The sequence below is a fragment of the Marmota flaviventris genome, chromosome 9 (genome assembly GCF_047511675.1).
Source record: "Marmota flaviventris isolate mMarFla1 chromosome 9, mMarFla1.hap1, whole genome shotgun sequence".
Taxonomy (NCBI): Eukaryota; Metazoa; Chordata; class Mammalia; order Rodentia; family Sciuridae; genus Marmota; species Marmota flaviventris.
In genome coordinates, this window is record NC_092506.1 from 72,874,354 (window position 1) to 72,880,353 (window position 6,000).

General features: G+C 35.0%; 1 protein-coding gene across 1 annotated transcript in view; it reads right to left on the bottom strand.

Annotated features, from left to right (window-relative positions):
* The window catches only part of Dlg2 (discs large MAGUK scaffold protein 2), a 2,015,095-nt gene that overhangs the window by 1,791,215 nt on the left and 217,880 nt on the right, over positions 1–6,000 (bottom strand). The window lies entirely within an intron of this gene.

Below are 6,000 nucleotides of genomic sequence, written 5' to 3' on the forward strand. Positions count from 1 at the left end.
GAAAAAAGCATTATAAAATGGGATTTTTGAGTTGCAAAACTCACCAGCTGCCTGGCACTGAGAATCTCATAACTGGTAATAGGTAGAAACTTAGAAACTGATCATTCTCATCATATTGCAATGAGGTTATTGTTATATGTTCACCTGTGGTGAACTGGATAAAAAGATGGTGAGAAAGAATATATTGTTAGGTAAGATTTAAGTCATGCTAGAGATGTAGTTGAAATAATAATTCTATAAAAATGAATTGGAATTGATGTTGCCAAATGTGATCAATGCTTTGTAGGAAGATGCTGATGCAAGACTAGAGTGATTAATCACCAAATGAAGGCAAAAGGTGAGAGTCAAAGAACTCCCTAATAGTATACAAAGATACTCACATTCTATAGCCAAACGGCAGAAAAATTTGAGAATTAGGCCCAGGATACAGGATGCAAGGATAACAGAATACCAGTGGAGGCTGGAGCCACTTTGAAAAGAGAGAAATGCAACTTGGAAAGGGAAAGATCATGGAGGCAAAGTAAAAGGTTGTAAGAAAGTAAGTGGTAGAAATTAAGGGTTCTATAGAAACAAACAAGAGACACAAATTAGGAAAATATACTGATATCACTTCTACTCAAAAGAAAGGACCAAATATGTTTTAAATGTATTTTCTTTACCATACCAATAAAAGTAGGCAGGACACTTAGGAACTAAGAAATCTAGCATTGTAGTTTGAATCCATCCTATTTATTATTCTTGTTTTTATTTCTTGTCAGCATTGTGACACTAGAGGCCAGGACACTGCCCACTTCATCCCTCCCCCTACCTACCCTAGGCAGCACAACAAGGAGATTACTTTGCTCTGGGAAAAAGAAAAGGAGACATGGGCCAATTCATTGCATAGGAGCCTAGGGCTGTTCTGATCACAGTAAGGCTTGGATCTGGGCAAAATCCTATGGTACATGGTCACCCATATCTGGGCTTATTCTGGCCCCAAGGGGCAGCTTGTGAAACAACCCTTTTTCAGGTATTCACCAAGTTCATTCTGAACAACATGCCAACTGTAGATACAAGGTGAACCTGGGGTTAGGGTGCCCTGTATTGCTGAAATAGTGACAATAAATCAACATCAGACTCAAGGCAAACTAGGATTTAGGGCATCTTCTAATGCTGAAATAGTGGAATTATCCACAGGCCAGAGAAAATAGACAGCTTAGAATTTTTGGAAGGGCAAACACAAAACAAACCCAGATTACAAAGACTGGAACAAATACCTAATCCTTCAATGAGAAGATGATGCCATATGTTAATAAGCATAAAAAACTTTCAGGAAACAATGACTTCACCTAAAAGATAAAATAAGATGCCAGATAAAACCTATATCTGTAAACTCTAAAAAAAATCAAAATTCATTTCTAAGGAAATTCAGAGAACTTCAATAAAACACACAGAAGCAATTTAATATTCTAACAGAGAAATGTAACAGAGAGATTGAATTAATGCTTTTCCAGAAATGGATTTTTATGTTTTTATAAGTGCATTACAGTTATACATAATACTGGGGTTGAATTTGACATAATCATATGTCCATGGAATATAATTTGCTCCATTTCAGTTCCTAATTCTTCCTTTTCCCCTTTACTCTTCCCTTCCCCTACTCTTCTGGTCTTAATGCTAATTATTGTATTTCCACTTGGTGCTTTATAAATATACCTAAAGATGAAATTCACTGAGGTATATTCACATATGTATATAGCATAATTTTGACAAATTCATTCCACAGTGCCACCCTATTCCTGTCTCTCTTCCCTTCCTCTCTCTTTTCACTTCCTCTACTCCACTTATATTCCCTCTATTTTCATGTGATTCATCCCCCATACCCTACCTCACCCTGTTTTCTACTCTTACTTTGCTCAAGCTTCTGCATAAGAGAGCAAACTTTGGGCCACTGACTTTCTCAGAATGGCTTATATCACTTAGCATCATGTTCATCAGTTCCATCTATTCACTGGCAAATGCCACTATTTCCATTTTTCTGGGTTTTTTTAATTTCTTTTTTTTTTTTCTTGTACTAGGCATTGAACCCAGGCGTACCAAACCACTGAGCCACATCCACAGTCTTTTTTATTTTTTTATTTTAAGACAGGGTCTTGAGTGTCTCACGAAGTTGCTGAGACTGGCTATGAACTTGTAATCCTCCTGCATAAGCCTCCCAAATCACTGGGATTACAGATATGAACCACCACACTGTTTATTTCATTCTTCTTTATGGCTGAGTAAAAATCCATTGTGTGTGTGTGTGTGTGTGTGTGTGTGTGTGTGTGTGTGTATCATGTTGTATTTATCCATTCATTTGTTCAGAGGCATCTAGAATGTTCCCATAACTTGGCTATTATGAATTGCACTGCTATAAACATTGATTTGCCTGTATCACTGTAGTGTGCTGATTTAGTTCTTTTGAATAAATACCAAGGAGTGGGATAGCTGGGTCATATGATGGTTCCATTTCTAGTCTTTTGAGTAATTTCCATACTGCTCTCCAGAGTAATTGTACTAATTTGCAGTCCTACCATTAATACATAAGTGTACCTTTTCCCCCATATCCTTGCCAGCATTTAACTTTATTTGTATCTTTGATGATTGTCATTCTGATGGAATAAAATAAAATCACAATGGAATTTTGATTTGCATTTCCCAGATTTCTAGAGATGTTGAACATGTTTCCATATATTTGTTCGCCATGTGTGTTTCTTCTTTTGAGAAATATTCTGTAGCTTCTCTCTTTATACTCTTGGTAATTTTCTTGCTGTCCAGAAGTTTTTAAATTAAATTTCCACTTGATTGTTAGTTTTATTTCTTGAGCTTTAGGGGTCTTGTTAAGGAAGTCAATGCCTGCACCAAAACGTTGAAATGTTGAGCCTGTGAAAGTTTCTGGTCTAACTCCTAAGTCTAATTTATTTTGATTTGACTTTTGTATTGGGTGAGAGACAGGGATCAAGTTTCATTCTTCTACATATAGCTATCCAGTTTAGCCAGCACTATTTGCTAAAAAGGCTATCTGTTCTCTACATGTATTTTTGACACCTCAGTCAAGTGTCAATGACTGTATCCATGTGGGATTGTCTCTGTGGTTTCTTTTCGTCCATTGATTTTCATGTCTATTTTATGCCAATACAATGCGGGTTTTTTTTCTTTTTTTTACAATATCTCTGTAATATAATTTGAAATAAGGTATTGTGATGCTTCCAGCATTACCGTTCTTACCCAGGATTGCTTTAGCTATTCTCAGTCTTTTATTCTTTCAAATGAATTTTAGGACGGTTTTTGAAGTTTGGTGAAAAATGTCATTGATATTTTGATGGGGGCTGTATTAAATCTAGTAATGCTTATTGTAATTTGGCCATTTTGATAATATTAATTCTGCCTAAGGATATGGGTGTCTTTCCATCTTTGAAGGTTTTTTTCAAGTTCTTTCTTTAATATTCTATAATTTTGATTGAAGAAGCCTTTCACCTTCTTGGTTAGATTTTTTCCAAAGTTGCAAGGGTTTTGTGTTTTGTTTTGTTTTGTTTTGTTTGTTATGGTGAATGGAAATAGCTTTCCTGATTTGTTTCACAGCAGACTTATTACTGGAGTATGGAAAAGTTGATTCATGAATGTTGATCTTATATCCTGCTATTTTTTATACCTTTATTTTTATTCATTTATTTTTATGTGGTGCTGAGGATCAAACACAGGGTCTCGCACATGCAAGGCGTGCGCTCTACCGCTGAACCACAACCCCAGCCCATATCCTGCTATTTTACTGAATTTGTTTAACAGCTCTGAAAGTTTTCTGGTGAATTTTTGTTTTTTTATTTTTTTTAATCTTCTAGATATAGCATCATGTCCATGGGAAACAGATAATTTCAATTTTTCTTTTCCTATTTGTATCCCATTAATCTCCTTCTCTTGCTTGACTGCTATGGTTAGAGTTTCAAGAACTACATTGAACAGGAGTGATAACCATGAAGATCCTTATCTTGTTTCTGATTGTAGAGGAAATATTTTTAGGTTTTCTTTGTTAAGTATTATGTTGGTCTTGGGTTTTTCACTTATACCCTTTGTAAAATTAAGATGAGGTCCTTCAATCCTTGCTTTCTCTAGTGTTTTGAACATGAGTGAGTACTGCATTTTATCAAAGGACTTGTTTGTATCCATTGAGATGACCATTTGATTCTTGTCCTTAATTCTATTTATGCGGTAAATTACAGATATTGATTTGCATATATTGAAAAATCTTTGCACTCCACTTGATAACGGTGTACTATTTTCTTGATGTGTTTTGGACATAATCTGCTAATATTAATAATTTTTGCACCTATGTTCATCAAGGATATTGGTCTATAGTTTTCTCTCCTTACTGTGTCATCAAGTTTTGAAATCAGGGTTATCATTACTTTATATTTGTATGAAATAAGTGTTTGTAATTTGTACTTGTGAGTGTTCCCTATTTCTATTTCCTGAAATAATTTGAGGAAAATTGGTTTTAGTTCTTCTTTAAAGGTAGTAGAACTTGTCTGAGAACACATCTGGTCCTGGGCTTTTCTTTATTGGTAGACTTTTAATTGCTGCTTCAATCTCATTGCTTGATTTTGGTCTGTTTAGGTTTTCTATATTCTCAAGGATAATTTTGGACTTAGAAATTTGTGAATGTCTTTCATGTAGAAATTTGTAAATGTCTTCTCAATATTCCAATTTATTACACTCTATATTTTCAAAATACTTTCTAATGATCCTCTGGATTTCAGAAGCGTCTGTGAAGGCACTTTTCCATCTCTAATTTTGTGGATTTTGATCTTCTCTATCTTCCTTTTGGTTAGTTTAGCTTTTCAAAGAACCAAGTCTATTGTATTCATCTTTTAATTTTTTTATTCTTGACTTCATTAATTTCAGCTCTGATCTTAATTATTTTCTGTCCTCTACTGATTTGGAATTAGTTTGTTCTTCATTTCCTAGGGCCTTGAGGTGCAGCATTAGATTGTTTATTTGAATATTTATTGAAATGCCCTTTTACCTCTTGTATTTGCTCTCTTAATTCATTTATTGAGTCTTCTTTTAGCCCACTGAACATTTTAATTAAGTTTTTATAGCCTTTCTGGAATTACATCTTTTTTTTCAAATCTGTGAGTTCCTTTGGTGGGGGATGGTAAATTGGGGGAATACTTGTTTGCTTGTATTCACATGATTTCAGAGGTCTTAGACTTGTACATCAGTTAAGACAGATTCCTCTTCCTCTTTTATACATTTTCCTTTGTTGTGTATTGTTTTGTTGTAAGGACTTCCCTCTGTTTGTTTTTTAGTTCATCTCTCTATTTTTGCTATATAGTCTAGGAGTGGGACCTGAGGTTCCTCTCTAGCTGTTTTAATTTGGGGCCTGAACCTTGGTATGGGGTTTTTGTCTCTCCTATTCTATGTATTGAAGTATTTTTGGAGCTCAAGTGGGGCTAGTTCACATGTAAAGTGAGATTCACTCTTATTTTCCTACATTGTGAGTGTACTCAGCAGTTCTCTACCCTATGAACTTTTAGTGTCCCAATCACTTCTTAGCCTCTCTTAGAGAAAAGGGCAGCAAGAAATAACAATACTAGCAACCAATGTAAGGTCTTAAAATAAATGTCCAATGCAGATAATGACATCTAGAACACTGTCACCTGAAGACAGTGGGGTTAGCATTTAACATAAGCACCAAGACTAAATAGCCATGAATTAGAACACACATTAAACATCAGGTGTCAACTATGTCCCCAATTTTATTAATGACAACAACATGAGTGGGGTAGGAATTATATAAAATAAATAGTTCCATCAGATAGTAAAGTTACAGTTCCTCCAGTGAAGAAAAATAAGGAAGGAAGGCAAGCGAAAGTTTAAAATATTTAAAAAGTGAACAGAGAGAAATGAGGAGAGAGGAAGAGATGATAGCTATAAATAAGAAGAAAAAAGCTGGGCATGGTGGCACATGCCTGTAATCCCAGC